Source organism: Dermochelys coriacea, chromosome 7, assembly GCF_009764565.3.
Source record: "Dermochelys coriacea isolate rDerCor1 chromosome 7, rDerCor1.pri.v4, whole genome shotgun sequence".
Taxonomy (NCBI): Eukaryota; Metazoa; Chordata; order Testudines; family Dermochelyidae; genus Dermochelys; species Dermochelys coriacea.
Genome location: NC_050074.1, coordinates 78,839,562 through 78,852,148, shown reverse-complemented (window position 1 = coordinate 78,852,148; position 12,587 = coordinate 78,839,562). Strand labels below are relative to the sequence as shown.

Here is a 12,587-nt window from a genome sequence, read left to right as displayed (position 1 = left end):
TCATTGAAACTCAAGTAGTGCAATTGTACTTGATTATTTATTGTTCTTCTCAAGACTGAATTACAGTAGTTTATTTTCTTTTAAAAATAGTCTGATTCCTCCCTCATGGGTGACATAAATGGATAATTGCTGTTGTTTCTAAGTTTTTCACAATTCCAGCGTTCCAGATTTCTTAATCATAGCCCTAATAAATTAGAAGAGTACTTTCAGTATGTACTTGTGTATGTGTTTAAGATATGGTGTTTGTGAGGGATCTAGTCACCAGAATCCTTAGAAAAATATAATTTGATTTTCTTTAAAGATACGATTTCAAAACATTTCTTTCGTAAATACAAAGGGATAGAAAACTGATTTTTTTTACTCTGACTATAATCAGTCCAATGTAACTTGCCATAAGCTGTCTCTCTATTATAGGTTTCAGAGTAGCAGCCGTGTTAGTCTGTATCCACAAAAAGAAAAGGAGTACTTGTGGCACCTTAGAGACTAACAAATTTATTTGAGCATAAGCTTTCGTGAGCTACCGCTCACTTCATCGGAAGCATGCAGTGGAAAATACAGTGGGGAGATCTTATATACGCAGGGAACATGAAACAATGAGTGTTACCATACACACTGTAACAAGAGTGATCAGGTAAGGTGAGCTATTACTAGAAGGAGAGGAAAAGAGAAACAAAACACCCTTTTGTAGTGATGATCAAGGTGGGCCATTTCCAGAAGTTGACAAGAACGTGTGAGGAATAGTAAGGGAGGGGGGGAATAAACATGGGGAAATGGTTTTACTTTGTGTAATGACACCTCTACTCCCAGTCTTTATTCAAGCCTAAGTTAATGGTGTCCAGTTTGCAAATTAATTCCAATTCAGCAGTCTCTCATTGGAGTCTTTTTGAAGTTTTTTTTGTTGAAGAATTGCAGCTTTTAGGTCTGTAATGGAGTGACCAGAGAGATTGAAGTGTTCTCTGACTGGTTTTTGAATGTTATAATTTCTGACGTCTGATTTGTGTCCATTTATTCTTTTACACAGAGACTGTCCTGTTTGGCCAATGTACGTGGCAGAGGGGCATTGCTAGCACATGATGGCATATATCACACTGGTAGATGTGCAGGTGAATGAGCCTCTGATAGTGTGGCTGATGTGATTAGGCCCTATGGTGGTGTCCCCTGAATAGATATGTGGACAGAGTTGGCAACGGGCTTTTTTTTTTTTTTTTTTGCAAGGATAGGTTCCTGGGTTAGTGTTTTTGTTGTGTGGTGTGTGGTTGCTGATGAGTATTTGCTTCAGTTTGTGGGGCTGTCTATTGTAGGTTATACAAAGGTAATACTTTGAGTCTGTTTGAGAGAGAGTGTTCATGGCTGATGAACACCACAATAATGTTCCTCCCTTCTTCAAAATTACTGTAGTATTTTTTTCAAATACATGGCTTAAAAATAAAATGGAAATAGAATTCTATCTATATAGGTCTTATTTTTCAGTTCACTTAATGGTTGATGCTTTTGTCATGAATCACTAATATTTGAGGAACCTAAACAAATTCAAAACTATTTGTTTTAGTCCAACTTCAATCTTCCAACTTGTTCTTATTTTACTAAGAAAATGCCTGCTATAATTGTCTTCAGCTTTGCATGAGAGAGAGTTTATTTCTTCCAATCTTTCTCATTTCAGTTGTGGCAAGTATCCTTATTTTGACAGTAGGTTGCTTTGGCTTCCCAGAGAACAATCAGAGCAAATTTACAGTAAAGCAAAAGTGAACGTATGAGGAAGAATGTTGCATCTTGTAAAGCAATCTGATTTCTGTCACCTAGCCATGCAATAAGTGTAATGGATAGGTGCCAGGGAGGCTTTTGTCCTTGCCCCAAAAAAACGGGAGTTTTGTTTGGAGTGGTAAATCAGTATAGAAATAATACAGTAGTTGTTGAAAAATGTGCCCTTGTCACATGAAATGCTGGCTACATCATAATTATTTATAGTTAATACTCTATTATAATTAGAGCGGGAAAGAAGTAGGATACACTATCTCGTAGCACATTTGTATCTATTAAATTTTTAAGGTAGATATTTGAAGGTTAAAGACGCTGCACTGAATTTTTTCTAAGACTTCTTTTAGGTTTAGGAGTTTTTTGTTTACACTAGAATCAGGATCTTCTTACCTGGAGTTGTTAATCCTTGATTTGTCTTTAGAAGACATTTCAGTCTCTTATTTTCTTGCATAAGAGGAGTTAGTCACAGATATTTTTTACTTATTATTTTAAAGAGAGAGGAGTTTTGTGCCAGATTGTTGATATCAGAAACTGAATTCCTGTTTTCACTGAAAAGGCATAGTATGAGCAGTGCAGAGTTGTAGCTGTGTCAGTCCCAGGATATTAGACACACACGGTGAGTGAGGTAATATCTTTTATTGGACCAGTTTCTGTTGGTGAGACAAGCTTTTGAGCTTCACAAAGCTGACCTGCTGAAGAGCTCTGTGTAGTTTGAAAACTTCTCTCTCACCAACAGAAGTTGGTTCAATAAAAGATATTACCTCACCCACCTTGTCTCTTTAGTATGAGCAATAACATATAGTGGACACTAGTGTAAGATTTCTTTAATCTCTGCCTCCAGTGTTCCCCCTTCTGACAGGGAGAGGATCGTCATTGAGTGTGAGAGAAATGATTGTTCCATGCATCTCAGCTGTCTACTGCTGGACTGAGATCCCCAATTTATGAACCATCACATGAAAATTACATGGTTACAATAAGAATCTAAATTACTATGTCACTGACACGGTAACCAACAGATTACTGATATTAGAGTCTTTTTAATGTACTGATGGAAACTAAATTCTAGATCTAACTGGATACATTTTGTATGTTTTGTGTGCTGTATACCAAGATGCTGAGCTCACTGACCACTTGAACTAAAATTTCATTATAATAATTATTTGTTGACTTAAGTAGTCCGCTATTACTGGTATATATTTTGTGAACAGTATTCAGAAGCACATCCCTACCCCCATTTCCAGGGACAGTGTGGTCTCATGACCAATAATTTTGTTTAGAATGTGCGAATAAAAATATTGAATGGTAGTGTTCCTAGGATATAAAGGTTACAGAGTAGCAGCCGTGTTAGTCTGTATTCGCAAAAAAGAAAAGGAGTACTTGTGGCACCTTAGAGACTAACAAATTTATTTGAGCATAAGCTTTTCACGAAAGCTTATGCTCAAATAAATTTGTTAGTCTCTAAGGTGCCACAAGTACTCATTTTCTTTTTTTAGGATATAAAGGTATTCTTCTGTAAAATACATCATAAGAACAGTCATACTGGGTCAGACCAACGGTCCATCTAGCCCAGTATCCTATCTTCCAAAAGCGGCCAATGACAGGTGCCCCAGAGCACTGTGGAAAAAATAGATGAGAGCTCCTTTCCTGCCTGAAGGAGCATACAGTCTAAACTAGTTTCTGTTTTCATCACTTTTTAAAAATGCCTTCCATCTTCCTTTCTAGAAGCAACAGAGGTAAGACTTCTGGAGTTCAGGAGATAAGTTTGTTCTCCTGCTCGTTCTACAATGCCATTAACCGATTTCTGAATGGAGAACTTAAGAACCCAAGTATGCAAAGATAGATCTATTTTAATCTTTCCTAAATATATTTAACCCTCTGTTTTGGAGTCTAAGAGTGTTGTGTTTTCAGTATGGAATCCTTAGAGACTGTTTTAAAGCTTTATGGTGAACTAGATTCACACCCCCCCCCCCATTGTTTTTTTTGTTTTATTTTTTGCCACACATCGTGGTAGTCTGAGCACTTAGTTTCAGCCCCATTGGCTCAGATTTTTAAAGGTATTTAGTTATGCTGTGCTGATTACTGCAATGCCTAACTTATTTAAGAGCCTAAATCTCATTTTCAAAGGGTATTTAGGCACTTAGGTGCCAAAATCCTAGTGGCAGTCAAAACAAGCTGGATTTAAACCTGTCTGGGGTGACGTCATCAAATTTCATATCCTGTGCTTCAACCTCTGGCCTATTTCTGTTGTAATTGAGATAATGAACATATTCATCATAATGTTACTATTGGGAAATAGATGTTTCTAGAACCTTTCACCCGTAGATCACTGGTATGTCTCCAGCTCAGATCAGTTCAGATCAGTTGTTATAAAACACATTGGCATCTAACGTGATGATCTGTTTTGTGGCCTGGACTAAATGAGGTTGTTGTCTTAGTCCAATTTCAAGATGACAAGTGCTCAAGCCAGACAAAATAGCACAATGGGCATCCTTTTAGTCTTAGCAGAAAGGATAAGGATTGAGTAGGCAAAGAGACTAAATTATTCTCCCCTCTAGAAGTGTTCGCTCCAGAACAGGGTTAGAGGCACATTAACTGAGGAATGTTGAACCACAGATTCCTATGCCACCCATATCTGCTGTGTGGATCAGTAAACTTTAGTTTCTGTGATAGTAGATCCAGCACCTTTTCACAAGCATTATATGTACTTATTTTTCAAAAAAATGGAATACATATAACAGCTAGGTCACAGCATCTGGTGATTCTTATAGCACCTTCATCTTCTTACGTGGTTAGTAAATCTTGTACTTCATATGTGCATTTACGTAATACATCTATGTTTCTTGTCATTATAGGATTTCCATTTTTCATGTCTGTATGGGTGCTGCTTTTAAGCCAGTCCATTTCTTCACAGATCAGTCAGAAGTTTCTTTAAGGCCCTTCATTTATAATTTGTTTCTACAAGATCCTGAACATGTAATGCAGTAGTTATCACCCTATAATTTTTGATGGCCTACCAATCACATACCTGCAGTTTTTATTTTGATTGCTGTATAAAGGATATAGCAGGTATTATTTCTTACCTGAAAATTTTGTGTGTGACTGAGTGCGACTCTCATTCATTAATCTGGGATGGTCAGGCCTGTTAGTTGAGTATTTCCTTGTTATGGCAAGACTCTTTGCTTCTAGGGAAAAGTCAAACTTAAGCAGAGGATCGAGGCAAACCGGTTTAGCAGTGACATGAAAATTGTGTCCTGTTACATACAGTAAGTGGTGGTTATAAAAATGTTTGTTATATATTAACTATCCTAATGTATATCTATAATGAACACATATGAGTATGAAATGTGATATATAAGACAAATTATTAATATTTTTTGTACTTTGGGTCCAAAATACGGCAAATGTACTTTAAAATTGTTTATATTTTCTATTAACATACAGTACACCCTCACTATAATGCTCTTCGCAATAGTAAACCTTGAGTTATAGCCAACTTGGTCCCTGGATCCCACCTCCAGCTCCACCTGCTGCGGTGAGGAGGCTGAGAGCTCCTCCAGCCCCAGGGCCGCAAATGGCGGGGCAGACAGTTGCTCCGTGGCTGCAAGCAGGAGTTGAGAGGGGGGCAGTCAACTCTTCCAACCCCAGGGCCGGAAGCAGGGGTGGGTGGGGGGCAGACAGCTCCGGCCCTGGAGAGGTAAGCAGCAGGGGCGCCATGGGAGCCAGAGGAACTCTCAGTTCTGCTGCAGGGCTCAAAGTGTCAGCAGTCCTCTCCCACTTCCCTGCCCTGCAGCAGGGCTCTTTCCCTATAACAAACTCTTGGCTATAATGACCAAATGGCTTGGATCCCCTGGGGTTTGTTATAGTGAGGGTGTACTGTATACTGTTGTGTGTGGTATGAATGCGTATTAATTTTTTTTTTTAATCCAACAAACACATTCATTTAAGCAATTATAAATTCATTTTGTAGTATTCCTTGCTGGTGAAAGAACCCGAATTATAGCAGCAAAGCTGCTTATTATGTTCCTTTGTTTTAAATACTGTAGTTTGCTTGAAAGTAAAAAGAAAGGACATGAAGAATTAAAGCATAATATATGCTGTGTGTGGTGTCATCAACATGGTGTCTTTATCTGAACAACATTTGGCAATATCAGTCTTTCACAGGCCAAGATAAGTTGTATTATATTTTGGACAAACAACAATCCTTTAAAACATGTTTCCCACAACAAAATATATATAAGAACCAGAAGCACAAAATGTGCACAGTACAAATAATCTTATTGCTTCTCTGCTCACTGTCTGGATAGAACAGAGCAGGGAGTGAACCTACAGGCTCCTATTATGGTTGCCTAGTAACCAATGCTGGAAGTAGTTCTTACACTGCCTGCTTCTCCCAGGACAGCATCATTAGTATTGCAGGGCCTGCAAACACGGGTTTGTAACCTTTTCTATAGATTAAATTTTACCCAAAAAGTTTATGAACACAAAATGACCCCAGACAAGAACAGAGGGTGGCTGGTTGCACAGCTGACTGTGGGAGGTTAGCACAAATTCAAATTCCGTTTCTTCACATTCATTACATTTCCTGCAGGGGATATTTCACCACACAAGGAAGGAAGTGGAAGGGTGTGCACATGACCATCTTTAAAAGTTCCTCTCTATAGGTCATTTTATAAAATCAAAAATTTCTGACACACAAAGCTTTGAAAATATCTTGCCAGCTTTTTGTTGTTGGACCCTTTCATCTGTGTAAATCTGCTTCTTAGTCTACCACTAACCAGAATAGATGGGAGGAAAAAATGAAGCCATAATTTAGATGGGTCTTACTGTACCACAGTATTTCATCAGGGTAAGCAGAGGTCAGTCTGTCCACCCCCTACAAATGGAGGGTTCCAGATATCAAGATATAAGGTGTTGAGAACTTAAATGTGTGAGAGATGGTAATGCAAAGTGAAGACAGGGAAGAGTAACTCTGTACTGCAAAGCATTGTTTTTCTAAATGTTCGTCATTTATCAGCATTGAAAGGTCAATAGTGTAACCATCTTTAAAGATGGTTATAAATATATATGCCTTACTGATGATGAAAAATTTGCCTCCAAAATGCAGGCGTTGGCATTGGTAAAATTTATATTCAGCCCACATTCTGAATGAATTCTGAATACATTCTGAATTTCTCTAGTTAGAGGTATTAGGCATGTATGTAACACCATCCTTCCACTTTCCTGTTGTTGTTTCATTGTTATGAGCAGGAACAGGGTTTCACAGTCCTTACAAGTGCCCCATCTTGGCCATCCACTAGCACTGTTGTGAAGGGAATCCAGACCTTTTGCTGCTCCAGATCACTAGGTGTTTTGAGCTTCTGGAGCCAAAGCAGGCTACAGTACTGATTCTTACCTGGGCCTTTCTGGCACATTTCCTAGGCACTGACTCTCTCTGCTGCCCCTTCTCAGAAATGACGCTTCCCCAGCCCACCTGCTATAGGCTCCCAGGACTTATACCCTCCCGCCCCAAGATATTCGAGATAGTTGAATACAACCATCTCCCAAAATGCAACCCCAAAGATCTGAAGCTTCTGGTTTGCAGATTAACCTTCTCAGGGGCACACAGCAATTGTGAAACAGTTAATGCAAAACTTGCACAGAATCTAAGGGCTAGTCTGCACTTGTAAACGTGCCTTGTATGGTTGTGGCACAGTGAGAGGGCTCTCCCAGTACTCTTAAAAAGCCACCTCCATGAGGGGCGCAGCTACCTGCCCTGGGAGCATGGCTCTCAGCTCTGGTGCACTGTTTACACTGGCGCTTTACAGTGCTGAAACTTGCTGCGCTCAGGGAATGTTTTTTCACACCCCTGAGTGAGAAAGTTGCAGCACTGTAAATTGCCAGTGTAGACAAGCCCTAACTCATGCTGTTTTACTTAATCATGCAAAGCACTAATCATACAAAATACAGGAGAGTACTGATCCCTGCTCAGAGTCCTTGGTGCCTTCTGGGCACAGGTAGGGCCCCCTCCTCACTGAGGTTGGTGTTGCATACTGAATGATCTTGTTCTCTTTTGCCTCATGCTTCTACTTCCTGTCTGGCTGGCAGTTCCTATGTATTCCCTTATTTAACTCCTGAGAGAAAGTGGGTGAGGTAATATCTGTTGTTAGACCAGCTTCTGTTGGAGAGAGACAGACAAGCTTTCAGGTTTACACAGTGCTCTTCTTCAGGTCTGGGAAACTTATTCAGAGTGTCAATACAAGGTGGGACAGATGTTTAGCATAAGTAGTTAACACACATTTCAAGGGGCCTTCCAAGGGTTAAGTGGCCTATTAACACCCTTCCAGAGATAGGGAGGAAAAGAAAGGGGGTGGAGCAGGAAAGCAGCTGGAAGGGCGGTTTAGTGGTTTACAGATAGCTGTAATAAGTCAGAACTCCAGTATGTGTTCAGTCCATGATTTGTAGTATCTAGAAAAGATAGGAATTTAAATTCCCACACTACCTTTGTTCTGCCTCTAAGTTTCCACTGCTCCTACCACCTTCTCTCCCTTCAGAGGAGTTTGCTAAACTAGCTGCAGCTATTGTTCTCAGATGTTTTCATCTGAATAAGACTTCTAAGTCCTAAGCACCTTCGGTTGCATTTGTCTGGTGTGTACATGCTACAGGCCCTGTCAGCAGTGGTAGAAGTACAAATACGTGTAGGCACTTACGATACAGCAGGTTTTTATAATACAACTTCACAATGTCAGCCAGAATTCTAAAGTTGTACAGACATAGCCTCAGCTCATCACACAGAGCATAAGAAAGCTGAAGGATTTTGGTTTTTTACCTTCTTTTCTCATAAAAAGAAAGGAAATAGTGTTGTGTGGATGGTGTGATGTACAGATTAAAACACAATGCACACTTTTAATATAAATAAATTTTTAAAAAATAGTTAAAACTTGAAGAGAAGAGTGAAATAAAATGTATGTATAGATGGGTAGAAAGAATATTTTAAGTTATCCCTAACCATAAACAGAAGACTTTTTTTCAACCCTTTCCCCCTCCAAACTACAGACTTAAAAATAGCTATTGTAACTGAAAAATGCTGTTCCCATGGGCTTAACCTCCACCACTCCAGGGGCTTTTGGGTTTCTCCCACCAGTTGAGAATGACAGAAACAGCTTGAGAGTGTTCAGTGCAAGCCAGCTGGCATTCCCCACCATCATGTGCTTCAGCTCCCAGTTTCGCTTCCTTCACAGATGACAGAGCAGCATCCAGTTTCTCAGTCTTTAACTCTTTTCAGCATTCTCTTAAAAATTGTTTCTATTCATGTATTTTAGTGTCCAGACCACCCAAAAGCAGTCCAGCTGGCTTCTCTGGCAGCATCCTGCATAGTAATGGTATGAACAGCTTGCTGCTGATACCATCTATACTGTTTAATGTACAGTCCTGGCATGAAGAGAGTCAAAAGGCTAAATCCACTAGAAATGGTTCAGTTGACTTTTATATTCATCTTTAGTCTGCATTATAGCTGGGAGAGTACTAACAGTTTCATCATGAAATTCATTGAAGGAGAGGAGCAGAAATGTCTTCACCTTGTCGATCTGTTAAATCATTAGAGAGACAGCTAAATAGATGCATACTCCTCTGCTAAATTATTATGAATGCCTCCCTCACAAAATGAGCTATTCAGCTTCCTTGAGAATTTATTTCCTCTTCTCTTCCCAAAATAAGTGGGGTAAAATTGTGTGTCCTGGTTTTCTCCTCTTACTTCTGATTCTGATTAGTCAAGTTACTGACAGGTTTCAGAGTAGCAGCCGTGTTAGTCTGTATTCGCAAAAAGAAAAGGAGTACTTGTGGCACCTTAGAGACTAACAAATTTATTAGAGCATAAGCTTTCGTGAGCTACAGCTCACTTCATCCGATGAAGTGAGCTGTAGCTCACGAAAGCTTATGCTCTAATAAATTTGTTAGTCTCTAAGGTGCCACAAGTACTCCTTTTCTTTTTGTCAAGTTACTGAGTTTCTGGTGCTCTTTTTCCAGAAAATGAAGAAAAGAAATGTCCAAAAATCTAACTCAAGAGTTTAAAATACTAAAAGAAGCCTCTTTCTTGTGAATTGAAGGTCAGACCCTTTCATACTTGGATTCTATATCTGCTCTTAGTATATCTGAAAAGTTGCTGAATTGGGGGTAGTACAAGCAGATGAGAATCGGACATTTCTTTCGTGGAAAAAGTTGCTTCTCTGAACTTGCACATTGATCAGTCCTGAGGTTTCTTCCCTAAGGGAGAAATAAATTGTATTTATAGCTACATAAATTACCTTCTAGTCTTACTATTCATACTGTCTTCTTTAGACATGCTAGCTAGTGGTGGTACAATGTTCTATGTAAGCTACAGAACATTGTATGTAGGCATAATTATGTATACTGGTCCTTTAAGGGTATTTTAAAAATATTTACACTGTTCAATAAGATGTCTGAAGAGTCACCAAAAAAAAAAAAAAGTGTAAGCTTTGCCCAGGGACAAAAATATTGCACTCAAGTGGTGTTTGTAGCCCACTCAGAACAAAGAACATTTAGATGGAACATTGGAAATTATCAAGCTGTCACTGTCATCTGTAAATGGAACTAGCACAAAATTTGCCTCTGCAATACTAGATGTACAAGAGCACACATTTTGCTAGGAAATTCCCCGTGTTAGGTTAAAAAAAAAAAATTATTGCAGTGATTATAAATATCTAAGGAAACCCTGCCTTCTAATCTGAAGGAGAGGCCTCTTCACCTTCAGTTTGTGTAGTTGTACACAAATTTCTTTTCTCATATATATGAAACTGAAAATGTCAAATATCTTTCTGATGTGACAGCTGCCATCTTGGCCAACATATTTGGATTCAACCGTGACTTGCAAAACTAAACACATGAGTCTGTACAACTTGAGTTGTAGAGCTAAGCTCTGTAACTCTGACAGATTCGTATCCTGTATAGATTGGGCGCAGAGGGTGACACACAACACATATTGACCAGTGGGCTGCTGCTGCTTCCTTTTAAAAAAAAAAATAAACTATTTATGCTGTTGGTGTATTTTTTGCATTTCCCTCTACTTGGATAATGAAAATAGACTTGTCAGTTTCACTTTTTAAAAACAGTTTTTAGTGAGTATCCCTTTTTATATTCTCACTTAGTTGCTCTCAGGGGCAGTTGGTGGTTCTCAATACCTTTCTGAAGGAATTCAGCACCTTACAGAATAATGACCTAATGTTGCAAGCACTGCAGGGGAAGGCTTATTTAAAAAATAAAACACACATTCCTAGTTACAGTAGGAATTTTAAAAAAGTAATTGGAGAATTTCTGTTTTTGTGTTTTGTTAGAAGCCTATTTTTACAGATCCTAAATTTTAGGCTAAAATTGACCTGACCTCAAAGTACAGTTTGTAAGATAGCAAACAAAAGGATTTCAGTTACTATGTTCTAGAGTTGTCAGGTGTCCGGTTTTTGAACAGAAGGCCCAGTCGAAAAGGGACCCTGGTGGCTGTGGTCAGCACTGCAGACGGGGCTGTTAAAAGTCCGGTCGGCGGCGCAAGCAGGCTCCTTACCCAGCCCTGCGTGACTCCTGGGAAGCTGCTGGTATCTCCCTCTGGCTCCTATACAGAGGGATGGCCATGGGGACTCTGTGCTCTTCCCCCAGCGCTAGCTCAGCTGCTCTCATTGGCCAGGAATCAATGCCAGTGGGAGCTGAGGGGGTGGTGCCTGCAGGCGCGGGCAATGCACAGAGCCATGTAGTCGTGCCTCTGCTTAGGAGCTGGAGAGAAATGCCAGTAGCTTCCTGGGAGCCACCTGAAGTAAGCGTTGCCCAGAGCCTGAACCCCCTCCTCCACCCCAAACCTCTGCCCCAGCCTGGATCCTCCTCCTGCATTCTGAACCCCTCTTTCTTCTTCGAGAGATGACCCTGTGGGTGCTCCGCTTCGGGTCAAGGTGCATCCCAGCGCCTTTGATTGGAGATTTCTACAGCGGTACCCCTAGAGGCTGCGCACATGCAGTGTGTGCCTCACGAGCTGTCAGTGTTTGAATAGCAGGTGCACGGACCGGGCTCCTCAGTTCCTTCTCTACCATCCCTGGCTTGAGACAGAGTTCAGCAGTCCTCTCAGATTTAGTCATAGTTAGTTCTGTTTCTCACTTTAATTTAGACAGTTTAGTTTTTAGAGTTATTTAAAAAAAAGAAAACAAAAAAACCTCCTTGGCTACGGACATGCCTGGCTCCCCAGGCTTCAAGAGATGTGCCTCCTGCACAGATGCCATCCCCATCTCAGATAGTCATTCACAGTGTGTTTGCTATTTGTGGGAGTTTCATGTACCCTAAAAATGCATCCACTGTAACAAGCTCAAAGTGTGGACCCGCAAGGACAGGGAGCTAAGACTGAAACTGCTCCTATTAGAAAACTCCCTCAGACCTGCGTCTGACCCTGGCCAGCAAAGCTCTTTAAAACCCTCAAGGGAGAAGGGCAAAACAAAGAAATGGATAGTTTCCTCCCTGCTCAGTGGCCACTCCTCAACAAGAAAGTCTGAAATGGCTTCTGCCTCACCAATGCCTGCCACTCCGTGGCTCAGCACTTTAGACTCGGGCACCGACCATGAGTTGGCTTCTCAGCTACCTGGTGCCAAGGCTCAGGGCTTTCAGCTGACCGCTTCATACAGCTCACCCTTGGCTACCTTTGACAACATGGTGCTGAGACGACAAGCAGATACCGCAGCAACGCTGTTTGATCTTGTGGCACCGCTTTCTCACCCGCCGCAGCCAACATTCCCGGCATCAAGCCGCCTAATGTCGCCTGCCTGCCGGGCACCTATTTCTGTGGCACAATATGCACCACTAGTGCA

General features: G+C 40.5%; 1 protein-coding gene across 4 annotated transcripts in view; it reads left to right on the top strand.

Moving 5' to 3' along the window:
• The window catches only part of JMJD1C (jumonji domain containing 1C), a 322,463-nt gene that overhangs the window by 196,410 nt on the left and 113,466 nt on the right, over positions 1–12,587 (top strand). The gene's annotated exons all lie outside the window — the stretch shown is intronic.